This window comes from Bison bison, unplaced genomic scaffold, assembly GCF_000754665.1.
Source record: "Bison bison bison isolate TAMUID 2011002044 unplaced genomic scaffold, Bison_UMD1.0 scf7180017864242, whole genome shotgun sequence".
NCBI classification, from domain to species: Eukaryota; Metazoa; Chordata; class Mammalia; order Artiodactyla; family Bovidae; genus Bison; species Bison bison.
In genome coordinates this window covers 3388126-3415991 of record NW_011494814.1, presented here as the reverse complement: position 1 = coordinate 3415991, position 27866 = coordinate 3388126, and positions in this window count along the sequence as shown.

Genomic DNA, 27866 nt, shown 5'->3' with positions numbered 1-27866 from the left:
TCTAAAACCAGCTTGAACATCAGGAAGTTCACGGTTCACATATTGCTGAAGCCTGGCTTGGAGAATTTTGAGCATTACTTTACTAGCGTGTGAGATGAGTACAATTGTGCAGTAGTTTGAGCATTCTTTGGCATTGCCTTTCTTTGGGATTGGAATGAAAACTGACCTTTTCCAGTCCTGTGGCCACTGCTGAGTTTTCCAAATTTGCTGGCATATTGAGTGCAGCACTTTCACAGCATCATCTTTTAGGATTTGGAATAGCTCAACTGGAATTCCATCACCTCCACCAGCTTTGTTCGTAGTGATGCTTTCTAAGGCCCACTTGACTTCACATTCCAGGATGTCTGGCTCTAGGTCAGTGATCACACCATCGTGATTATCTGGGTCGTGAAGATCTTTTTTGTACAGTTCTTCTGTGTATTCTTGCCACCTCTTCTTAATATCACCTGCTCCAATTATGTCCATACCATTTCTATCTTTTATTCAGACCATCTTTGCATGAAAATTTATCTTGGTATCTCTAATTTTCTTAAAGAGATCCCTAGTCTTTCCTATTCTGTTGTTTTCCTCTATTTCTTTGCATTGATCGCTGAAGAAGGCTTTCTTATCTCTTCTTGCTATTCTTTGGAACTCTGCATTCAGATGTTTATATCCTTCCTTTTCTCCTTTGCTTTTCACTTCTCTTCTTTTCACAGCTATTTGTAAGCTTTTAGAGCATTTTAAAAACTACTTTAAAAGACTCAATTTTCCTTGTTCTCCATTATTCTGTGTTTCAAAGTAAAATAATATGTCATATTTAAAGGGGAAAGTGCCCAGCAGCAGAGCTGTGATCCAGTCCTGATTCTGCTATTTCACTCTTGATTACCAATAAGTCACAATCACCCTGGACCGGTTTCCTCATCTGTAAAACAGATTTGATGCTACCTCTTTTCCCACTGCAGATGACGTTATGAAGATAGAACAACATAAGTCTGTGAAGATGCTGTATAAATTAGTATAGGCAATGTGCCTAGCCCCATCCTAGGTGCACTCTGAGCTAAAGAGCTTTCATATCCATTATCTAGTTGAAAACTTCCAACAAGATGGTAGATGGATAAGTACTGTTAGTCCCATTTCACAGCTGAGATTTGGCCACAGGATGCTCTCCTTCTCAGTGGCAGATGCACATGAAGCATTGAAAGACCTAAACTGAATAAAATATGATTTCCAAAGTCACAGTTAGAGAGCCCTCACATCCACTTGACAGAAGAAGACATGGAGAGAAACTGACAAATGTAATTGAGCAGCAAAGTTAAAACCCAAATCCTGGCCTACAGACTTTCAGGCAGACCAGAGGCTACGTTTATGATGAAAAGGTTAAGCAACTATTTTGCCTCACAATTTTCACTTGGGCCAGTGAGAAGACTCTCGACACAACCTCAGACAACATTCAGATCAGATCAGATCAGATCAGTTGCTCAGTCGTGTCCGACTCTTTGCGACCCCATGAATCGCAGCACGCCAGGCCTCCCTGTCCATCACCAACTCCCGGAGTTCACCCAGACTCACGTCCATCGAGTCAGTGATGCCATCCAGCCATCTCATCCTCTGGCGTCCCCTTCTCCTCCTGCCCCCAATCCCTCCCAGCATCAGAGTCTTTTCCAATGAGTCAACTCTTTGCATGAGGTGGCCAAAGTACTGGAGTTTCAGCTTTAGCATCATTCCTTCCAAAGAACACCCAGGGCTGATCTCCTTCAGAATGGACTGGTTGGATCTCCTTGCAGTCCAAGGGACTCTCTTGGACACAACTAAATCACAGTTTCATCAGTGACAGTGTTCAGTCAGTCAGTGTGCAGTCTCATACTGCACACTTTTCCAAAAGACATCCTTCCGTGTCTTCATGTTCAGAAGTACATTTTTAAATGACTTTTTATTGGTTTTAAGTAAAATATAATATCTATATTTTATTAATTGAAGGAAGTTAAAGAACTTTCCTTTTGTTAGTAGCTACCATATTGCTTGTTCTACTTCTTCCAGAACTCTGATGTTCTGCAAGAATGAGCTATTAAAAAAAAAAAAAAAATGACCGAAACTCGTATTGTAACAGAAAGAACAAGAACAAACCTGACTCCATATTGGATCTATTCCCTCAGCTCTAACCCTTCTCCTCTAATGCCTGTGCTTAGTCATGCTAATTTTACACATTTGTAAAAGAATAGTGCCTCTAACCTGAAATATTAATATATATGATAGTCCATCTTCAAGGCTCTAAACTTTAAGGGTATAACACTTTCCCATTCATATAGAGATAAAAAGTTTCACAACAAAAAATGACAACTAACTTGCTGGAGGTTTATAGGAACATTGTGACCACACCTACATGGACACTATAAGAACAAAAGATTCCAGCATCGAAGAAGTTTGCAACAACCAGCCACATCTGCTGTCCTTTTAGGATAAAAGAAACCAGAATTCTAATTCAGGTAAGATGGGTCTTCAGGACACTCTTTTGCTGGATTTCTGAATAAAATCCCTATTCTTTGCTCCAACACCTATCTCTCAGTTTATTGGCCTGTCATGGACAAGCAGCATTAGCTTGGACTCGGTAACAATCTCTCATGCCCAGCTCACGTTCATGTATCTGACAGTGCCATTTCTAGCATAAAAGCACTCCTGGCACCAAAACTGCAAAAAAAAAATTTTTTTAATTTTGACCCAAGACCATTTATTTCTTTTGTGATATGAGGAAACCTGAGGAGAAGCAGTTTGGGGCCATGACGAACCTTATTGAGACAGAAAATATTATACACTAGAGATCATTGTATCTTGGTACATTCATTCCATATATGCAGACATGAAACACAGCAACATGGAGGTATTTTAGAGTAAGTCAAACACGGTTTCTAACTCTAGCTTCACCATTACTAGTACCTGGCAATGGAGACTGATTTAATCTCTCTCAGCATGTTATTTAATTGTAAATGGAGGAAACAACAGTTTCTATCTCATAGAGTATGGGAATTCAATGGAATATTCTATATAAACCATGGAGGACAGAGCCTGACACATAATAAGCACTCAAAAGTGTTAACTAATATTATGTTAGATAAATTATTGTGGGTCCATGTTCTATTTAAGATATAGCTCAAACACTAGTTATTATAGGTCAAATCTATCTCAGGTTTTTCCCATTTTACAGGTTCATCATCACAGAAGTTTATTAAAGATATGAATGCCCCTAGTATGGAATTCTCCAGGCAAGAATACTGGAGTAAGTAGCCATTCCCTCATCTAGGGGATCTTCCCAACTCAGGGATTGAACCTGGGTTTCCTGCATTGCAGGCAGATTCTTTACCATCTGAGTCACCAGGGAAGCCGCATATTATCACTACAAATAATTTTAATTGCACTCAGCATGTACCTACATTACAGTTCAATCTGCATTATGCCAAAATTACTCAGGCATTTGTCTCCTTTCTACACAGAAGGATGGGAGAGCAGAAAGCACAACTGACTCTATCTTATCCAAGGACTAAGACAGTGCCTGCATCTATCTATCTGGAGTCCAGTAAAAGTCAGTTGCATTATACTGAACATACCACCATAGAGTAAGGCATCCACTTGATCACTGTATCAAAGCAGATGCTGTTGGGTAATGCAACTACTGCTTTCTGTTAGGAGTAGTACCAGAGGCTCAGGTGACAACTGTCTATGAACAGAATAAACATGGGGACAATTAGCTGGCTAGCCTAGTTCAACCCAAGTGAATGCCATTTTGGTCAGGCATTTCAGAATTGCAAAAGACTCTTCTGTATACTAGAAGACAAAAGGTTATCATTCTGAAACTCCAATGGCTTTTTCACTCTTTAGTTCAAAATAAGAGCCCATGTAGACTTTCTTTTGCAATTATCACCTATTGGAAATCTGGTAACACTTTTTTAGTTAGCAATCTAGCTCTTTTCCCTGTTTAAAAAAAAATAATAAATAGCTGAGTGCTTTTTTTCTTCCATACATTGATACGAGACCACAAATTTTATCTTCTTTGATATGACAACAGAGACTTGTTTAACAGCAACAAGTCTTCGAAGGCCTGATCTCCTCTCCCCACAAGCTGACTGAGCAGAAGAGGAGACAAGGCACACAGACCTCTTGGCATAAGGACTGAAGCAATGGTCCTGCTTCTGAGAGCTCAGGTGAGTGGACTCTGTCCTTCCTGCCCAGCCACAGTGAGAGAGAATCACAGGGCAGACAACTGTGGGAGGGATGGTGCCAATCCCTGAACAAGCAGGTGGCCTGGCTTCTCTTTGATATGTGACTCCCTATTATTCCTCTCATCCTCACCAATTTTATCAACCTGATTGTTTGATAACCACATCAAAATATAAATGCACAGATTTGTGTGTGTATGTGTGGACCATGCTTAGAAATTTTCAGAAGAAAGCAAGATGGACCAAGCTGTCAGTATTATCCCTGTCTCAGAGAATCCCTTATGCATGTCACATGGAAATTCAGCTGTCATCACCCTGCCTCCTTCAAGAAGCCTGTACCCTATTCTTCAAAGTGTCAGAGCACATATTAGGCAGAGCAGCAAGTGACTTAACTAAAACACCCTGACAGGTGTGGATAGACTTTACCGCTTCTCCCACACCACACACATGCCACTCACCACTTTAGAGATCTCTACTCACTGAAAAGATTTTCCAGTATTCTCTGTCATCAGATATCAGAGACCTTGTTTCCACCTCCACTGAGGCTGTCACTATTCTCTTGAACTTCAACTGGACCCTCAAGCCTATACAACCTCATGGTTCCTTTACAGATTATCCCATGGGGTTACCAGAGCCAGTGGAACATACTGGTTATGCATGTGGATTTTGGAGTCAAATAGCTAGACCCAAATCCTGGCTTAGTCACTTATAAGCTATTTGTTTGGGGACAAGTTTCTTAATCTGTCAATACTATAATCTCCTCATTTGGGATGCTCATGAGAGTGCCTGTATCAGGTGATTGCAACCCGTCCTTCACTGTCTCCTGCAGCCTGCTCAGACTCATGTCCACTGCATCAATGATGCCGTCCAACCATCTTATCCTCTGCTGCCCCCTTCTCCTCCTGCCCTCAGTCTTTCCCAGCATCAAGGTCTTTTCCAGTGAGTTGACTCTTTGCATTAGGTGGCCAAAGTATTGACACTTCAGTTTCAGCATCAGTCCTTCCAGTGAATATTCAGGGTTGATTTCCTTTAGGATTGACTGGTTGGCTCTTCTTGCAGAGTCCAAGGGACTCTCAGGAGTCTTCTTCAGCAACACAATTCAAAAGCACCAATTCATAAGCTTCTTTGTGGTACAATTCTCACATCTGTACATGACTACAGGAAAAACCATAGATTTGAATATACAGATCTTTGTTGACAAAGTGATGTCTCTGCTTTTTAATATGCTATCTACTCTCTAATCCTCCATAAGCACGTAAACCAACTTCTTAAAACCAATCAATTGATATCTCTCCCTCTCTCTCTCTCTCCACACACATACACACACACACACACATACACACACACACACACAGATCCTGTTGTTCTTATTTCTCTGGAAAATCCTGATTACTACAATGGGGGAAGAAGGGTGATATAGGGGTGTATAGGCTTCAGTGGTGGCTCAGTGGCTGATAATGCAGAAGACATAGATTCAGTGCCTGGGTTGGAGAGATACCCTGGAGGAGGAAATGGCAACCCACTCCAGTAATCTTGCCTGGGAAATCCCATGGACAAAGGAGCCTGGAAGGCTACAGTCCGAGGGATTGCAAGAATCAGACACAACTAAGCTACTGAGCACAGAAGGGCATGTATTAAAGGGTCCTCCTAACATAGTTTGGGAAATCAGTGAAGGCCTCTTGAAGAAACAACACTTAGGCCAAAATTTACATCACGGTTATATGTCAGACATGACCAGCGTAAAGGGGAAGTCAAAACTATTCCAGGCAAAGGAAATAGCATTTTCAGTGGCCCTACAGCAAGAGAAGTGCTTTCCAGGCACTAGGAAGTACAGCCTTGGCTGGTTGATGGTCCTTATATGAGAGATGTAACCTCGATGCTTTATTTGGCAGGCCTCATGCTAAGAAAGTCAAGCATACTGTCATACAATCGCTCTCAACAGAGGTCGCAGTCAGCCTGATCCAAAGAAAAACACCATACATATTCATCCCTCCTGTTGGCAAAGTTCATGCCCTCCCTCTCTGCACAGGGATGTAATCAGTGAAGTCTGACATGACTCCAGGCTGCAGACACCCAAGAAAATAGCAAAGTCCTTATGAGGAGAGACCTAATTCAACCTCAGAGCAGTCCAGTCAGCAGTCACTCCATTCTGAAACCTGTCAGACTGCAATACTGCTCAAGGCTGTTGTTTTGACATTAGCTTGACACGTTCACATGTCGCCCTCATTGTGTGAACTCCTACTCAGTGTTTTGTAATAACAGCAAAGGCATCAATATTTAAAAACAATCAAATGTATGTTTGGTTTAAATAGGCAGTTGAGCCACCACCGCTTCCCAAAAGTTTTCTATGTTTACTTGTCTGTTATACGTATTTTAAGTTAACCTTTCATATGAGAAGTCTCTTACCTGAATTATTAATAACCACAAAAGGTCAGTAATTCAATGGATCCAAGATTCTACTCTTCTCTCCAAAATATCATAATCTAAGTTACTTCCCCATTTCCTATCCTGCTTTCATCACCAATCCAAAGATGACATAAGATTCTGTAGGTGTACACTAATACATGGTTACCCTCAAAACTGCTCATAAGGTACAAATGCCTTAACAGACATCTCTGTGATGGAGGCAAACTGCTGAACTCATTCACTTTGTTTTCACTCTTCCATTTGGCAAGTGTAGGTGAGAACTTAAACCAGGGGCCTATGAAAATGGCTGAAATGACACCCAAATTCCACCACATATTTCCTCAGGCCCCATATTTCACTGGGCGTCCCTGGTAGTTCAGATGGTAAAGAATCCGGCTTCAATGCAGGAGACCTGGGTTCAATCCTTGGGTCAGGACGATCCCCTGGAAAGGGGATGGCTACCCACTCCAGTATTCTTGCTGGAGACTCCCACAGATGGAGGAGCCTGGCAGGCAACGGTCCATGGGCCGCAAAGAGTTGGACAAGACAGTGACTAAGCGCTACATTTCACTACAATAGTATATTTCCTTTTGCTAAGAAATTGATGAATAAGGACTTGTGGAAGTTGTTACATAGGCTAAATTTGCCCACACAGCTCACTGACGTTGACTAGAACCAGGTTAGTGCAATATTCTCTCTGTGGTGTCAAGGCTGAAAAACGCAAATAAAACAGGATACGTAGAAAGACAGTGGGCTAAATAACCAGTCTTGCAGGTAGCTTGAAGAAAGCCACCACTCTTTGGACAAAATTTTTGAACCAGAATATATCCAAGGAGTAGGTATACCCCTATCATTCACCCTGAAATGCTAACTGTATTCCAAAAGCCCCAAAGTCTCCAAAGGCATGATGTGGCTCTCCATATATTAAACTTGGTAGACCCCAGGAAACTTTTCCATCCTGCTCTCCTAAATTTTGGTGTTATTCAAAGTTTGAGTAAAAGCAGTAATAGACATCTGTGAATTAAATTTAGTATTTTGAAAACCTAGTGGAAATATACATAACTAAAATAAACATAAGTACACACACACTAGGCTTTCTTTCATTTTGTTTTGTTTAATTTTTATGGCATTGTATCAAATCAATAACACTAGTTATCATATGTCAATCAAAAACTCTGATTGGCAGTTATCCCTAGCTTATCTTAATAAACAAAGAAAATAAAGCGATTATTACGTGATAAATGCTATTTGGTAAATAAAATTGCTAATGTGTGAAGTCCCTGAGGGGGAAAAAGAACAATTTTTTAAAAGGCCTTGGTGATGACAAAAGGAGGAAACCTGGCCCTGACTACACTTGTGCTTCCAACTGTCTGCACAATCTCCCTGGATTCACTCCATTGGAAAAGATCTAGAGTTAGGTCAAGAGACTCTGAGTGAGGCACAGGCCAGGCCTGAACAAATCCTTCCTGATCCCCACATGCCTCCTCCTCACCACCTTTGCCAAAGGCCACGTCTACAGCAGAAGTGACCTGGACATTGGAGAAACAGATTTCAGAGAATGACCAGCATTCTCCTCAGAGTCAAAAGTATAGGAATCCTTTGCAGCTCTCCTCTGAAACATATCTTCAGAGAAGAACTGCAGCATCAAAGGTGGAAATGTATGACTTTTCTTTGGGAGGACACTGCTCATAATCATAGAATGCCGGATAACCAGTCTCTAAGGATTTTCATCTCATTTTTCAAAGGGGATCTTGATTCAGCCCCAACATTAGAAATGCCATATACCGAGGCAGAACACACAGTGGCTGACTCAAATGAAAACACTCGAACCTAAGTTTCCTTTCAGTTACACCAAATAAGCAAAAACACCTCATTTCTGACTTGTCTTAAATTTTGCTAAAGGTGGGTGAGCAGAGCCATCTGAAAGTATGACTGTGATGTCATCAAAGCTGGATTTAGTATCCTTGATGTTTTATCTCTTCACTCTAATCTTTTCCAATATTCTCCAACTATTCTCCTATCCAAGTGTGTTCCTAGAAAAATATCTTTAAAATCCATATATGTGAAGGCATAAATGATATATATGACTTAATCAATTTTTTAATCTAAGGGTGCTCTTCTCTGGACTGCAGCCAAGATCCAGATGCATTTGGTGAGTGGAGCTGGATGATCTTCTCCACTCTGCCAATTTTCATGTGCATAAGGACGGTTTCCAGGGACTGCATAGAGTCCCTAGGAGGAGTCAGATGAAGTTGATGCACCAAATAGCATGGTCTCTATCTTCACCTGCCTTCCTGCTTCACACACACAAAACCTAGCCTGATTTTGAGTTTCTATAAGAGAGAGGTTACTGTAAGAAAATGGGAGACCTATGTTTACAAAAGACTGTGTGATGAAGAACTACCATCTCCGCTCTGCTGCAGACCACAGCCTGCGTGGTCAAGACAGCCTCCCAGAGAAAGTGGGGTTGTACTGGAAGGAAGCATTCTTACAGAGGCCTCCAGGACAGAGTCAGTGTCAAGGTCCTTCTACAAGGAGACCAAAACATCTGAGGTGGCTCATTTTAGGGCACATGTGAGACACCATCTGGCCTGAAGACTTCAAAAACAACTAAAGAGTTTTGGATTGAAGATGGGGTGAGAGTTGAAGCCTAGGGATGCTCAATTAAAAATTACACCTAATGAATTTTTCCCCATAATTGTAAAAGTTAGAAGTATTTGAGAACCACTGGCCCATGTTGCAGCTTATGTTCACGCCTTGTGGGCCAAATAGCTTTTCAGGAAATCTACTTTCACTAATTGTGCCTTCCAAATAAAGTGTTATTAGTAGCATCATAATTATCATCATTAGCCAGAATTTATAGTTTCATCTTATTTTTCATACCTTCTTTCTGTTTTTCAGCTACTAGATGGTATGGCAATAAGTACCTTTGAAATTGACATGTCACTTTCCTTTTGCAGCAATTTAGTCACCTGGTACCAAAGCTTGAATTTAAATAAAATAACTATGACTGTACATTGGCCCTGCCCATTAATGCCAAATCAATGCACTGCTCTATCAGTAAATAGCAAATTCATTATGGAGTGTTACTCAAGCTCTTACAAATGAACCACTCGAGTCAGATGGTTCCTCAATCTCGATGTCTGCCTTTGCATGTCATCTACCTAGGAAGGTGATGCTTTGAAATCGTGTTAAGAATTTTAATCATGGATATTCTTTGCACATTGTGTAAGATAGGAAAAAAAGGTGGACTCCTGCTTCCCCAGACTTCTGTTCAACCCCTGCAGTTTTCCTCACCTTGGATGATATATTCAAGACTTTGATTCATTTTTCCATATTATAACCATCTCTTTCACAGCTGGGGTGAAGGGAAGGAGAGAGAGTATTAGATAGCGATAGGGAAAGTCATAATTTAAGGGTCAGAAACCTTTTAAAAGTGGTGCACCAGGGTTTGGGGTTCTTTTCTTCTACTGTGCCCAAGAGAGTGACCCCTTTGTCTATAATTCCAAGTAAAATCTTGGCGGTGTGCTAGCAGAGCTTGGCTAAAATTGAGGTGCTCACTCTGGTCTTATTAACTATCATTACCCATTCAAAAATTATTGAGTACTAATAGGAATTGTCATTTAATCCTTTAGGCAGCACTAAGAAAAGCAGGCACTATTATTAGTCCCCGCTTTATACAGAAGCAAATGGGAGCTTGAAGAGCATAAATAACCTCATCTATGGTCACACTAGCAATAAGCAGGAGACTTTCAAAACCCGAGTCTGTGTGTTCCCAAACCCAAGTGCTAAAGCCTGTGCTGCTCACCTGCCTGGCAGTTCTTGCAAAGGGAATGAAATCCCTTCTAATCACTGGAGCATCATGCTGATTGATCATGCTGCAGATATGTCTCTTACCCAATCTAAGGGCTTATTTGGGATGTCTTCAGTTCTTATTTTTAAAGTAGCAGTTCCACGACTTGTGCTTGGTGAATGGATCGACTTCCAAAGCCTGAACCTTCATCTACTGTTCCTGAGACCTACCATTCCTCAGTCTCTCCACAGAGGTTGATTTGAACCATTCTTTCTCTCTCCTCTAATGTACCCTTTATGAAATACATGCATATGTGTGTGGTCAGTCCTGTCTGACTCTTTGCAACCCCATGGACTGGAGCCCTCCAGATTCCTCTGTCCATGGGATTTTCCAGGCAAGAATACTGGAGTTGCTTGCCATTTCTTCCTCCAGGGGATCTTGCCAACCCAGGGATCAAACCCATGTTTCCTGTGTCTCCTATATTGGCAGACAGAATCTTTATCTGCGAGTCACCTGGGAAGACTACCCTTTATGTGTTAAGGGATAATAAAAGTAGGAATTTACTGGTGGCAAAATGCTTTTTCCAAAGGCTAAACCTATAGGAAAAACAAAAATTATGAAAATGGTTATCAAATATATGTACTATTCCATTTAACTTCACAACACGTTCATATAAGGTGAATACCATTAATATCTGTACCAATAACACTCAAACTTCTGTCTACAAGTTGTTAATGATGTCAGTCCACAAATTGTTACTGATTTGCAATAAAATACTACAGAAATTGAGAGCGAATGTTTATAAACCTTAAAAGCAATTTGATAGAGTAACGTTAGTCTTTTAAATTTAAGAATAAAATATTTAAGTATTTCTATAAATTCACTTTTATTGTATATTACAAAAGTATAGGTCTATAGATGGACTGGAAATGTTTTTAAAAACCTGGCCCTTCAGAAAAGACAGCTTGAGAAACACTGGAATTTACTGTATAGCTGTGAGAACCAAGGTTTAATTAGAGAAGTTAAGTTAATTGCCCAAAGACACATAACCTAAGGAAAGTAGAGTCATAGTCGGACTGGAAGCATAAAACTCTGCTGTAGGTTTCTCTCTTTGAGTGCCTCCTTACAGGCCTATGATATCAACCACTAGGTTTTTTGACTAGCACAGAACCAGGAGGTGAAGAACCAGCAGCACAGTTCATTATTTATGTCAGCCTCTCCTCCACTATTTCCTCCCTCTGTCAGTGAGGTCCCTTGCACTCAGGCCAATGTGGAGCATCAGTCCCAAGCAATTTCTGTCTACTCTGGGGTCTGGGGGCATCATTCTACAAGTACTTCCAGTTATACTCCTTGAGTGAGATGATTTCTGGCTGTTGGATTCTAAAATCCAGATGCTAACTGAAGGACGCTTGAGAGACTGCACAAGCCACATCAACACTACAGGGCATGAGACAGAGATTGTACCTTGGTGACATTTCCCCATCCTTTGCCTCACCAAGGGCAAACAATCTTTCCTAATCAGATGGAACATGCTGCAGAGGGTCTCTGTTCTTTCTGAGTACTCAAGTTTCCAGCACACCATTGCTTTAACATTGTCCTTTGACAATCAACAACATGACTCAGTTATCTAACATCAGTAGAGCTACTTTTTAAGACCTGTCCTCTTGATTTGAAAGTCATTAGAGAAAATATGCCAAGTCAACCAGGAGAGACTTCACCACCAACAGAAATCAAACTTGCAGACAGACTTGTCTATCTTCAGAACCCCTGCTCCCAAACATTGGGCAAACCAGAGAGAACTAAGCTGTCAGAGTATAAACATGTCTGTCTCCTGCCTACTCAAGCTGACAGAATTAACACTCTATGCATACATACTGTCTTTTTATTTTTTAAAGGGCCATTAGATGAAACCAAAGGAACAGGCAGATGAAACCAAAAGAACAACTCCCAAATCATGCTTCTGGGAATCCCAGGGACTCTGGGAAAGTATCACATGATCAGAGGGAATGGAGGAGGGAAGGAAGGAGAAGTTAAAAGGTGAAGGGTGGGCCTCTCCCTTCTTTAACTCAAGAAGCCTTGATTCTATCTGTTTCTCACTTTAGACTTCTCTGTAAGAGTCAATTTGAAGAAAGACTCTACTCTAATTTTTTTCTTTGAAAACTACTTATTCACTAAAATTTTGTTTCTAAACATTTTGGTTTTATTTAAATCAGCAAGTTTTAAGCCTATTTCAGAATTGAACTGGATTTTTTTTTTTTTGTAACTTCAAACTTTTATTTCAGAACTATTTGGCTGTAGAAATGAGTCAGACATCTCATTTTAACTAAGACATTTTTGCCAAACTGAAAAGAAAATATGAATATGCTCTCCTCTTGAAAGAGAGATGCTGCTACAGGATCTGATTTTCCTTTGTTATAATAATTTCTTGAAAGACTTTTCAGGGGAAATTCAATGCTGAAAATTGGGAAGAGAATAGTACTCTATCTCTATTAAAAATTTTATTTGAATTTCAAAAGATGCATTTAAATATTTCATAACTGAAACTATCCTTTAAGGTCTTGGAATGTAGTTAGCGAAAAACTTCTAACCATGGAAGTGATATTCCACTGGGCTCCATCGTTAATTAAGGCCATAGGATGATAATACTATGAAATCCATGCAAAGATATAAGTGGGACAATCTAACCTATGATAATTTAGGTCTGCACCTAGAAATGAACAAATCTAGGTACGAGAGCCATGCCCAAAAATATTTGCCATCTTGAAAAATTCCCAAGATCTAGTTTAAAATTTTGATTTTTTGTGCAAATATTAGTTTTAAAATGCATATGTTAGTAAACATTAAACTTATTATCATCTTCATAAAACAATCTAGACCTCATTAAAAGGTTATTATCCCAAGATTCATTTCCAAGATAATCATAATTATTGCTCTAAATTATTTATGTACATTGGCTCTAATATTCATGGTAATGAATGGGAAAAGAAGTATTATTATACCCACTTTACAAAGAAGGATTCAGGACTATACAAGTTAAATTACTTGCCTAGGACCATTATAGCCCAATAAATGGTAGAACATGGCTCCAATGCATTCTCATACTTCACACTGCATCACATGAGATTTGATTCTGTATGCCTACCTTGAGGATATAAAGGAGGGCATGCATGACCAGCATCACTTTTACTGGCTGCCTACTTTATGCTGGGCTTCCCTGGTGGCTCAGATGGTAAAGAATCTGCCTGCAGTGTGGGAGACCTGGGTTTGATCCCTGGGTCAGGAAGATCCCCTGTAGAAGGAAATGGTAACCCTCTCTGGTATTTTTGCCTGGAGAATCCCATGGATGGAGAAGCCTGGTGGGTTACAGTCCATGGGGTTGCAAAGAGTCAGATATGACTGAGCAAGTAACACTATTATATGCTGAGCACAGGGCAAGACACTTTACACACACCACCCTCTTTAATCCTCACAATGCCAGGTAAGTATTATTATTACAAGTATTAATACCAGGTAAGTATTATTATTACCTCCATTTAACACATAAAACTGAGGCTTAACATAGTTAAAAAGCACAGGTCATACATTTGAATATGTATGAAGTTCAGATCTAAAGTCCAGTTCTATCTGATTTCAAAACATAGACATGACCAAACTTTTACTTCCAAATGAATTCTTTTTTTAAATATAAATTTATTTATTTTAATTGGAGGCTAATTACTTTACAATCTTGTATTGGTTTTGCCATACATCAACATGGATCCGCCTCGGGTGTACACGTGTTCCCCATCCTGAACCCCCCTCCCACCTTCCTCCCTCCCCATAAAGGAATATATATCTAGTTTCTGATGCTCCCATTGTTTACAAGTTTTCTAAAGCTCATCTTTTGAAATTCTCTTCTTAGAGTGAGTTAGTAAACCACTAAGGAAAAACTGCCCCCTTAAACTCACTTTATACAACAGCAATACCATATTCCAGATGACTTTTGGATTTTTCAAAAAATCCAATTTTCTCTCAAATTAAGATTTTACTAAGTGAAAGTGAAAGTTGCTCAGTCATGTCTGACTCTTTGCAACTCTATGGACTATACAGTCCGTGGAATTCTCCAGGAAAGAATACTTGAGTGGGTAGCCTTTCCTTCTCCAGGGGATCTTCCCAACCCAGGGATCAAACCCAGGTCTCTCACATTGCAGGCAGATTCTTTACCAGCTGAGCCACAAGGGAAGCCCAAGAATACTAGAGTGAATAGCCTATCCCTTCTCCAGCAGATCTTCCCAACTCAGGAATAGAATTGGGGTCTCCTGCATTGCAGGTGGATTTTTAAACAACTGAGCTATCACGGAAGCCTGCTATCACTAAGAATTTCCCCCAAAATATGTCCCTGATTTCAAAGTAACTCTAAGAATGTTTTGAATAGTTACAGCACCATTGGATTAAGTTGATCGTTTCTCTGGGTACATATTGTGAAGGAACAATGTGCATTTAGGGACATAATTTCTTTAAAATATATATATGTATATGTATATATATCCCACAGCTCATGATTATCTCTCAGGCCCATTGTTCAATCAGCCATCCGTCCTATTTTTGCACTGTGTCTATCCCCAGACATATTTTCTATACCTCTTCTCACAAAATGATTCATTAAAGAAAGTCAGACATCCTTATACAAAAGGGGCATCAACCTGTGGAAAGGAATCAGGGGCAGCAATTCTCAAGGAGAATTTTTAAATCAACCAGAATACCCTCCATGACAACTCAGAACCCATCCCTTCCTTTTCCCATAGATGAAAAGTCTAACCTGACAAAATGGTCCCACATTCCACTGGAAATGATAGATCACTTTCAATATTTGCCTCCATTTTGTGGGAACCTTCTCAAAGCAGCAGATAAAGCCTATACACCTATAAAGCCATTGAGTATTTTGATTAAAATCAGCTTAACTTTGAAATTTCAAATCACAAATAGAATATCACTTTTGAGCTAAAAATCCTACTAAGTTGGAAGGAGATTGGCATTTAAACAGATGTCACCAGTGTTTTGGGAAATGTAAATTGAGGTACAGATGGTGACTGCTAGGGAGTTAAGAGCATCTGTGTTTCATGAAAAAAAAAAAAAGCTATATTTGTGAAAATTTTTAAAATAATAACTAAAACTCTCAACTTGATTTTGAAAGAAGACAAGAAAATATCCTCGTTGGATGGCACTGTTTGATAAATTTCTTACCATATCAAAAATGACTCAAATTTCTGGATATTAATAAGATTCAAGATGGGGAATTTTACCCTATGTCTTCAGTAAGCCAAAATTAGAACTTCTATCTAAAAGAACAAGTGCAATCTTGGGAAAGACTGCTGATTCTTCTATTTCAGCCAGTTTTGTATTTTAATGTGAGTTCTAAGGAAAATATCTGCCATACAGTGGTAAAGAGCAGGGGGTCTGGAGTCAGAGCACCTGAACTCAAAATCTGGCACTGTGGCCTTGTAGCTGTGTAACCATGGAACATATTACTTAATTCTTCCAAGCCTCAGTTTCCTCATTTGCAAAATAAAGATCAAAATAATAGTGCTGCCCTCATGGGATTGTTATGAGGATTAGTGCTTCAGTTCAGTTCAGTTCAGTCGCTCAGTCGTGTCAGATTCTTTGCGACCCCATGAATCGCAGCACGCCAAACATCAATAAATATTAGTTAATATCATTATAGGCTTTCTTTCTAACCCTAATCCTGGGAGATCTACACAGATCTCAGAATCATTGACCTACTACCTCCCCAGGTCCCACATCCCCACACCCCTATCTTGACCTAGCATAAACAATGACCTAGCAATTTGGATCTCATGAATTAGTAAATCCATAGTTAATGCAGATCATCAATGGTCTAACAAAGGACCTTTGTTATTCTTTCTAATAGGCCTCTAGACATTTCCCATCAAAGAATCAGCCACTCCAAGTACTAACACTTAAAGTTTTTAACTTAAGCCCTTCTTCAAGATGCAGAAAGCTTTTCAGTTTACCAGGAAATTTATAAAGTTAATGTTCCCATTAATGTGACAAACATTCTAAAACCCTCAGTGTGCTAAAACAATTTTGCACTAAAAAGCTAATTTCAAACTAGGAAGAGACTGAATCAATCTCTCTATTTTGTGTATTTGTTTACTTGTGTATTTGCCTTTAAGAATTCTTATGCTCAGTGGCTCATATTAATCCAATTTTTCAATGAGTTTTCTCCTTCAGGGGAAATCAAGAAACCAGGTTAATCAATTCAGTCATACTAAGAAACCATGTAGGAACCATATAGGAATCCAGACTCCAAGGTTAGAGTTTAATGTGCTACACACCCTACCTGATTGGAATGAGTTTATGAATTAGATCCCATACACAAATGGATGCATTTAGCTTCGTTCACAGCACATCCGCAAACTCATTTACCAGATCCATAAGCACTTGTAAACATTGCTAATGGAGTTTGCTAAATGAATATTATAAACGTAATCCAAATGAGCTCTCCATGGAAATTGCAAATCATATGAAAAATATAGTGCATTCAGTTGTAACACATTTCAGGAACGGTATATTTTAGTTAATTGTGTTAGTATATGATACATGGCTAAACGTCATTGCTAGCACCTAGAAAAAAAAATTAGCTCTTTCTGCTGGCTTAAAACCATTCAACCTAGGATACTGAATATTATCAAATCCATCAATCAGATGTTCTTTATTGCTAAGGCAGATCATCCAGGTTCATACTGTATCCTTCAGAGAAAGCATCCAGGGCACTTAAGCTTACCTCACTTAAGGTAAGCTTCTTTGGTCTGTGAGAATATCAATGTGCGTTTTAGTTGCTCAGTTGTGTCCGACTCTTCACAATCTCATGGGTGGTAGCCCATCAGGCGCCTCTGTCAATGGGATTCTCCAGGCAAGAATACTGGAGTGGATTACCATTCCATTCTCCAGGGGATCTTCCCAACCCAGGGATCAAACCCAGGTCTCCCACATTGCAGGCAGACTCTTTACCATCTGAGCCACCAGCCAGCTTCCAAAATGGTGACCTGGTGGCCTGAAATTATTACTGCAACTTTCAAGACAGCCTGGTTCATTCTTGGACTTGACTAAAAGCTATCCTCTTTAACTAATAAAAGTACAGAAGAAGTTTTAAACATATGGTAGTCTTTTTTCTTTATTTTTTTCATATTGCCATACTTTCAACTTGAATTCTATAATTTAAGTTGCCTTATTTGAATGAAATTTCTATACTCATGTCACTTCTTGCCCAAAGTACAAGCAAGACATAATCTGAGACTCCCAAAGGTTTTCTTATCTTGGTGATGATTTATTTCAGGCATGAGAAAACTAAAAATGCTATTCAAAAATGGGAAGTCTGATGCTTTGAAGAGCTCAGTTCTCTCAAAATGTGAACTTCATTTCTCATTTTAGGGAGTGAGAGACTGAACATACAAATGGACAATGGTCAGACCATATATAAAAAGAGAAATCTGACTCCTGCAACTTCAAGCAACTTGCCCGGGAAACCAACTCATTATCTACCACTGTTTGCCTCCTACAAGTCAGACTTGTAGGAAGTCATGCTGTTATCTCTAGTAACAACCTGGGAAACCAAACAATAATCCTTGTAACAGTCAGCCCCAAACATGCAGGTCTTAATAACTGACAGCTTCTATAATTTTTATTCCTGCTTCTATCTTAGAATCAACCAGAGAAAAATATGTACTCCTGATTAATCACATAGGATATCTCACATCTAGTTATCCACCTAGCTTACAGCTTAGGAAGTTTACAGCTTCCCCATGTCAACAGCCGTCAATCAGAACACATCTGAAGCCTTCCTTTTTGTCCACTATAAAACCTCACCATTCCTCTGCATGCCTTTAAATCTTTACCAAAACACAAATGACAGAAGTAGCTCAACCTCACACTATAGCAAAGGCCTTTGTTCTCATTGGGTTGGTCTTCATTATATCTACAAGAGCAACCCAGATGATGTTTTAGAGATAACAACAAATTCTGAAATGATGTTCATCTAATTTATGGCAAGGACTGTTGAGGTTTATATCCTGGTAGAGATTATCTTTCGAAGCGTTAAAGAGTCTAAACATTCTGCAAGAAACCATCCCCCAAGATACCATTTATCATATAAATAGATTTTCCAGGAAAAGAAAGTATGAGCCAAGTTAGTGTAAACAATCACATTTCTTAAGTTAGCCTAACTTGATTATTACTCTTGCTACCAAGTACTAGATTCCTCTCTTTTTGAGCTCATCTTGTACATTATTTCTCAGTTCCTCCTTCAAAACAAGTTTTAACAGTCAGAGGCTGAGTGTGTACATACAAAGATAATAATGGAGATAGAAACCCTCATGCTCCACCTCCACCCCCACCCCCACCACCTACCCCTTCACAAGTTCGAAGGCAACCGAGAGAAGAACATCGGTGCCTGACCTTTCCTTTTTTTAGTATCATGTGTTATTTTATCTTTATCTCATTTTATTGTTAACTTGGATGAAGTTCTCAGGCTAAATAGAGACTGGGAAACAACGATAATAATTTATCTTTTGTGGCCAAGAATTGGAATGTACTGAGTAAATAAAGATTATAGTGAATAAATTAGAACACTAACCAAAAATCAATGCCCAAGTTTTAGAAAAAATAGGTCAACTTTTATTCATTCACTTATACTGAATAAAATTTACTTGTGTTTTTTGTCTGTTCAAGTTATTTGATTTTGAAAGTTTTTAATCATGCAGTGACCTAGAATTATCATGAATACCAATTATGAACACCAATTACCACTACAAAAGTGAAACACAGACAAGCATCATCTCGAGCCCAAAGACGTTTTCCAAGGAGATGTTCTTTTCTGCCTGCAAAAGATGCCACCAACTTATACTACTTTCAGTGGACTCAAGACACTATTTGAGGATAAAAATGTCTTGATTACTCGAGTCTAGAAACTACAGTGAAAAATGTGAGTGCTTATTTTCTCTTTAATGGACATACCTGAGATGCTACTGAGAGTCATAAATGCCTATCTTTTATATCTCTACAGGATTTTTGCAACAGGAGACCATTAAATGTGGCATAAAATATTTCCTTCATAATGAAGCTTATCCTAAATTTCTAATCAGTTTAGCTGGCCTTCAGAGCATTTTTCTGTTTCTTCCATTCCATTTTTACGATGAGCTGACAAAAACTCAACATAATATTCTAGACAAGACTGTCAATTTATATAATGGCACCTTAATATTTTCCACATTATTCTCACTCTTCTTCCAGTGACTTATTTTTAGGATTGTTGCACATTGAGCAAAGCTCATGATCTTTTCCTTGGAAGGTTATGGCTAATTCAATATCCATCACTGTGTATGATTAGCTTAAATTGTTCTTTCAGATGTGCATCACCTCACACTTGCCTGCTTCAAATTTCATCTTCATCATATTTCCCAATTACCTAGTTTGGTTAAGTCTTGCTGGAGTCCCTTGTGATTCTTATTGGACTGAAATTTTAGGGTCATTGAATAATATCAGTCCTTTGTTCACCTCATCTTATAGATAGTTAATAAATGTATTCAACAACAAAAATCTCCTCTGGTGCAGATCTCTAAGGCATTTTGTTATTAACCTCACTCTGCATCCACAACGGGACCTGACCCCCATTCTCTCAGGGCTCTTCCTGGTCTTTTTAGTCCCTGGTCTGACATCTACCTCTAAGGCTACAATGATGAAGTTTTCTTATCAGTGCTTGGAAGGTAATTTATAAAAATGCCTGTATGGGTCAAAAAAGCTCATATGCACTCCTGGCAGTGTTTGTGTGATCAAAACTTCAAGGAGCAACTAGTGTACACAATACTGTAGACAAAATTATACTGATGAGTCATTTTTTATTCTGCTCACCTAATTCCTTCTTTTTTAATTCTTATATGAATAAGATGTTTACTTTCTTTTAGTTATTTATAAGCCTTCTGGGTTCCTCTTATTAAAAGTCTATAGTCTTTGAACCTACCATTTGCCCCCCCCATCTCCTTATCTGTTTAGAATAGTAGCTGGATTTGATTTGAAACTTACATAACTTTGAATTGGTTTGTAACTCATACAAAGTGCATTACTTCTATAGAAAGTACACATCCTAAAGAAAAGAATTAAGTTTCAGCATCATCTTGAGAAGTATTCATACTATTGAATGATTCAATATGAGAAGTCAATCCAAAATATACTCTGATACATACTGGCCAAGCAAGGGAATAAGATGTCTCTTAAATAATTGGTTGTTCACTCCCAAGGCATAGTTTGATTTACATATAAATTTCTAGCAGGATACTCTTAACTGTATAGAACCAAGAGCGTTTCTGTGTATATTTGGCTCTCTTTAGATGTTAACTATTAATTTAGATTCACTGGCATTACAACCTTGTTGTCTTGATTGTGCAGAATTCAGCATTGTAGCCTTATCTAATGTATGAGTCCTAAGTCTCCCCAGATAAATTCCAACATGCCTTCCTGGTACTCTAAGGTAAGTGGAATCTCACTTAATTATACAACTCTGTGATTTGAAATCACATAAATGAAGTAACAGATTCCACTTATCTTTGAGATTCTGGCAGTAGTTAAAAGAACTGAGAGGAAGAAGCAGTTTTCCAGACAGGGAATCCAAATCAAAACATGTGTTACACTTTCAAAGATACTAAGATGGCTAATGGTAAGTCATTTAGTTGCCCAAACTCTCCTCACAAAGGAATATTCCCTTCATTTCTTAGCTTGTCATTCTGTGAAATAAAATGCATGGATGCAATGGAAGGCTGCCCTTTTAAATTAGGGAAATGAAGAATGGCAAAAGCAAATAAAATAACAATGCTTCATCAAGAAAAGTATTAATATAACCAACAGCTCTCAAATCCCCATCCAAACCTATAATTGATGATTCGATTCCACATCCAGACGATGGGATGTTTTTGTTCAGTCACTAAGTAAGTTGTGTCCAACTCTTTGCAACCCCAAGGACTGCAGCACACCAGGCTTCCCTATCCCTCACCATCTCCCGGAGTTTGCTCAAACTCATATCCATTGAGTTGGTGATGCCATCCAGCCATTCATCCTCTGTTCCCCCTTCTCTTCCTGCCCTCAATCCTTCCCAGCATCAGGATCTTTTCCAATGAGCCGGCTCTTTGCATCATGTGGCCAAAGTACTGGAGCTTCAGCTTCAGCATCAGTCCTTTCAATGAATATTCAGAGTTTATTTTCTTTAGGACTAACTGGTTTGATCTCCTTGCTGTCCAAGGGACTCTCAGGAGTCTTTTCCAGCACAATTTGAAAGCATCAATTCTTAAGTGCTCAGCCTTTTTATAGTCCAACTCTCACATCTGTACATGACTACTGGTAAAATCATAGCTCTGATTATATGGACGACCTTTGTCAACAAAGTGATGTCTCTACTTTTAATACACTGTCTAGGTTTCAGGCTAATTTGTGCCTGCTATTTCAAAGCTTTGATATATTGTGATATCTTCCTTTGTGTTGTTGTTATTTTAGTCACTAAGTCATGTCTGACTCTTTTGCAACCTCATGGACTATAGTCTGCCAGGATCCTCTGTCCATGGGATTTCCCAGGAAAGAACACTGGAGGGGGCTGCCATTTCCTTCTCCAGGGCATCTTCCCAACCCAGAGATCGAATCTATATCCCCTGCATTGGCAGGCAGATTATTTACCACTGAGCCACCAGAGATGCCTTGAAATTTTCCTTAGTAAGTTAATAAATACATTTATGGGTATTTGGAGAAATGGTTAAATTGTCATTTGGTCAATGGTTTCTATATTTGGAAAAATGGCCTTTGAGCACTAGTATTGCCACTACTAGTATAAGCCCAGTACTTTTGGATTGTGCAAAGAGTGAAAAATCAAATCAAGTCAAGGCAGCAGACCCCTAAAAGAAGGTGAATTTCTCAGAGGTGGATATTAACTTGAGTGAAGATACCATGTCTTACATTTATTTCCTTTATTTCCCTGTAATTCCAAGCATTTGGTTGAGCAAACAGCTCCTTTAGTGAGTTAGACAAGCTTGTGCCAAACTTGGCCATTCATTGATTCATTCAACAAAGATCAATAACTGCCATTATATGGCATGGGTATAAATTTTGAGCAGGTATCAGAACTGAGTAAAAGTGCACCCTTAGAGACTAAGTTGTCTGGGTTTCTTATCCTAATTTTGCTTTGATGTTTCTATGATTTTTCTCTTTTATATATCCTGAAGATTGTTATCATACAGAGAAAAGTAGTCAGATATTTTACTTCCTCTTGTTGGATTTTTCCCTTGCCTTTTTCACCTCTTTCATGGAGCATGTAGTCAGGCTAACCAAACGTAAAATGCAACAGCATGGAGAACATGTTTTGGCTTTGGCTAACCCCCAACAGTTTTAACAGCCATTGATGATATTCACACAAAAACCTGGCTGATGTCACCCATTCTTGGCATCAGGATCTCTGAAATTATCGGTTCTAGTGAATTTCTATTTTCAAAACTATTTAGTGAAATGAAAAGTGTTTCACCATCAGGACATTATTCTTTAATTATAAGGTCTTATTGAGTCTCACGTGTCATCTCAAAGAGATGGGGGCAAAGGAGGAGAAGCAACATAAGTTAATACTTTCCATGTCACTGGAGAGGCAGGAATTAGGAGGTGAATCCATTTTCCCTTTGCAATGATTACATTTTAGCAGAGATTTTTTTGTTTTTAATTTGAATTGGAAGCATGCAAAATCACTTGGATTACTGATCCTACTAAGCTAGTTCTTTCTTAAGAAACTTATGTTATCATAGTAAGGCTCTTTAACCTTTTTTTTCTGATTAGTCAATAAATCTTTGGTACTTACGATGAAAATCATGCCAATTACTCCTATCTATAATAGATGATTTGGGGAATTCCACAGTGGTCCAGGGGTTAGAACTCTGCACTTTTAATGCTGGGGCATGTATTCAATCCTGGTTGGGAAATTAAGATCCCACAAAGCCATGTGCTATGTACTAAATCTCTTCAGTCATGTCTGACTCTTTGTGACCCTATGGACGGTAGCCCACCAGACTCCTCTATCTATGTGATTCTTCAGGCAAGAACACTGGAGTGGGTTGCCATGCTCTCCTCCAGGAGGTCTTCCCAATCCAGGGATCAAACCCACATCTTCTGTGTCTCCTGCACTGGCAGGCAGTTGCTTTACCACTAGCGCCACCTGGGAAGCCCTACAAAGCTGTGAGCCATGGTCAAAAAAATAAAGAAAAAAAATATATATATAATGCATGATTTGATTACATTTTGTCATCTTACTATATAAAACTATATTATTTTATTTTTAAAAATTCAAACATTTTCTAAACATTAAGATGTATCACTACTCCCAAAGTCCTAACTAGAATTGCTCTACATATTAAAGCCATTATTCTACATATTAAAACCATTATTTCTTCCCTGATCAAGACTCTCTCAAAGTCTAAGAGAGACTCACGAATTGCATTTTTCCCAGTTATCTCTTTCCTAATCTCTGGCCATTATTTTCATCTCCTTGCTCTTAAAAATTTCCCTTGTTGAGTATTTTTTAACCTTTTCCAACTTAGTTCAGTTCAGTTCAGTTGCTCAGTCGTGTCTGACTGTGTGAGCCCATGAACTGCAGCTCACCAGGCCTCCCTGTCCATCACCAACTCCCAGAGTCCACCCAAACCCATGTCCATTGAGTCGGTGAGGCCATCCAACCATCTCATCCTCTGTTGTCCCCTTCTCCTCCTGACCTCAATCTTTCCCAGCATCAGGGTCTTTTCAAATGAGTCAGCTCTTTGCATCAGGTGGCCAAAGTATTGGAGTTTCAGCTTCAGCATCAGTCCTTCCAATGAATATTCAGGACTGATTTTCTTTAGGATGGACTGGTTGGATCTCCTTGAAGTCCAAGGGACTCTCAAGAGTCTTCTCCAACACCACAGTTCAAAAGCATCAATTCTTCAGCACTCAGCTTTCTTTATAGTCCAACTCTCACATCCATACATGACTACTGGAAAAACTATAGCCTTGAATAGACGGACCTTTGTTGACCAAGTAATGTCTCTGCTTTTCAATATGCTGTCTAGGTTGGTCATAACTTTCCTTTCCAACTTAAGCAACCTGTATATAAGACAGGAAAGGATAAGGAAAACTAAAGAATACCTGCCAAAAAATGAGGAATGGAGAAAAAGAGGAAAGCAAACAAGAACGGAAGAAATGTCTTGAAAGCTTGTTTCTGGTGGCTTTGATAAATACTTAAGAATACTGACTTTCTGTTTCTGAATTCACTGGGGTTGCCTACCAAGAATGGCTGGAGTCCAGAAAGTGGCTATTGGGCCTCTGGCCCTCTTCTTGTCTATCACTGTATTTATGTAGAATACTGAAGCAGTGTTACTGAACACTTAGAATCCTCTCCTTGTTCTACTGCCTTAATTTGAACTCAAAAATGGTGGGAGGAAGGAGGAATTAGGAAATACAAAGTGGGGGGAAAAAACATACTGAATGGACCTTTGCCTTTTAAAAGCATCATGAAGGGTTCTCTTTATGATTTCCTGAAGTCTGTTCATCATCTCTTCAGAAATTTATTTTCAAATACAGATGCAGGACTTTCCTGGTGGTCCAGTGGTTAAGAATCCAGCTGCCAATGCAGGGGATATGGATTCAATCCCTGGTCAAGGAAGATTTCACACGCCGTGGGGCAACTAAGCCTGTGTGCCACAACTATGGAGCACTTTAGGGCCTTTGAGCAGAACTACTGAGCCCACACGCCTAGAGATCGTGCTCTGCAACAAGAGAAGGCACCACAATGAGAAGCCCACGCACCACAACTAGAGAGCAGACCCTGCTCGCCGCTACTAGAGAAAGCATGTGCACAGCAACAAAGACCGAGCACAGCCAAAAACACTTATTTTTTTTAAGATGCAAAACAGTACAAGAACATTCCATCTGCTTCTTAGAACTTAGAACAAATCCTGGCGGCATCTGATATTGGGGAAGAATAATAAATGGAACTATATAAAGTTTCAAATATAACATGAAATTGTAATAATATAAACTATGTCAATAGGTTTTCCATGTTAAGTAGTAATATATCATCATCAATATAATATTGATGTAGTAATATATCATCCTTTTTCTAAAGTTCTTAAAACTGAGACAAAACTCTACCCTAAAACAAAAGAAAAAGTAAGTGACGACTATCTGCAGCCATTTGCTCCTGATTTTCTGACCAGCCTGTGCTGTGCTGGAGCTCTACCCCATCCCCATTTCGAGTGTTGGAATCAAGAATGACTCTGTTACCTGGAAACAATGTCAAGGTGTTGAGTGTCATAAAGCAAGGCAGCTTATATTACTGCGTTTGTATCTCAAACATCCTCAGTTATCAACCATGGAAATCATCTCATGACAAGAAAGTGAAGAGGAATGAAGTAAAGTTTTTTAAATTTATTTTTTATTGAAGGATAATTGCTTTACAGAATTTTGCTGTTTTCTGTCAAATCTCAACATGAATCAGCCATAGGTATACATATATCCCCTCCCTTTTGAAACTCCCTCCCATCTCCCTTCCCATCCCACCCCTCTAGGTTGATACAGAGCCCGTTTGAGTTTCCTGAGCCATACAGCAAATTCCCATTGGCTATCTATTTTACATATGGTAATGTAAGTTTCCATGTTACTCTTTCCATACATCTCACCCTCTCCTCCCCTCTCCCTATGTCCATAAGTCTGTTCTCTACATCTGTTTCTCCATTGTTTCTCCATTGTAAATAAATTCTTCAGTACCAGTTTTCTAGATTCCATATATATGCATTAGAATACGGTACTTATCTTTCTCTTTCTGACCCACTTCACTCTGTGTAATAGGTTCTATGTTCATCCACCTCATTAGAACTGACTCAAATGCATTCCTTTTTATGTCTGAGTAATACTCCACTGTGTATATGTACCACAACTTTTTTATCCATTCATCTGTTGATGGACATCAAGGTTGCTTCCATGTTCTAGCTATTGTAAATAGTGCTGCAATGAACATTAGGGTACTTGTGTCTCTTTCAATTTTGGCTTCCTCAGGGTATATGCCTAAGAGTGGGATTGCTGGGTCATATGGTGGTTTTATTCCTAGTTTTTTAAGGAATCTCCATACCATCTTCCATAGTGCCTGTATCAATTTACATTCCCACCAACAGTGCAAGAGTGTTCCCTTTTCTCCACACCCTCTCCAGCATTTATTGTTTGTAGACTTTTTGATGAGGGTTATTCTGACCAATGTGAGGTGATATCTCATTGTAGTTTTGATTTTCATTTCTCTAATAATGAGCTATGTTGAATGTCTTTTCATGTGTTAGTTAGCCATCTGTATGTCTTCTTTGGGGAAATGTCTGTTTAGGTCTTTTCCCCACTTTTTGATTGGGTTGTTTGTTTTTCTGGTATTGAGTTCTATGAACTGCCTGTATATCTTAGGAATTAATCCTTCATCAGTTTTTTCATTTACTATTATTTTTCTCCCATTCTGAGGGTAGTCTTTTCACCTTGCTTATAGTTTCCTTTGCTGTGCAAAAGCTTTTAAGCTTAATCAGGTCCCACTTCTTTACTTTTTTTTTATTTCCATTACTCTTGGAGGGGGGTCATACAGGATCTTGCTTTGATTTATGTCATTGAGAGTTCTGCCTATGTTTTCCTCTAAGAGTTTTATAGATTCTGGTCTTATATTTAGGTCTTTAATCCATTTTGAGGTCATCTTTGTGTATGGTGTTAGGAAGTGTTCTAATTTCTTTCTTTTACATGGAGCTGTCCAGTTTTCCCAGCACGACTTATTGAAGAGGCTGTCTTTGCCCCATTGTATATTCTTGCCTCCTTTGTCATATATAAGGTACCCACAGGCACATGGGTTTGTTTCTGGGATTTATATCTTGTTCCATTGGTCTATATTTCTGTTTTTGTGCCAGTAACATACTGTCTTGATGACTGTAGCTTTGTAGCATAATCTGAAGTCAGGAAGGTTGATTCATCCAGCTCCATTCTTCTTTCTCAAGACTGCTTGGGCTGTTCCGGGTCTTTTGTGTTTCAATATGAATTGTGGCAATTTTTATTCTAGTACTGTGAAAAATGCCATTGGTAATTTGATCAGTCAATCAGTTCAGTCATTCAGTCGTGTCCAACTCTTTGCGACCCCATGAATCACAGCACACCAGGCCTCCCTGTCCATCACCAACTCCTGGAGTTTACTCAAACTCATGTCCATTGAGTCGGTGATGCCATCCAGCCATCTCATCCTCTGTCGTCCCTTCTCCTCCTGCCTCCACTCCTTCCCAGGATCAGGGTTTTTTCCAATGAGTCAACTCTTCACATGAGGTGGCCAAAGTATTGGAGTTTCAGCTTCAGCATCAGTCCTTCCAATGAACACCCAGGACTGATCTCCTTTAGGATGGACTGATTGGATCTCCTTGCAG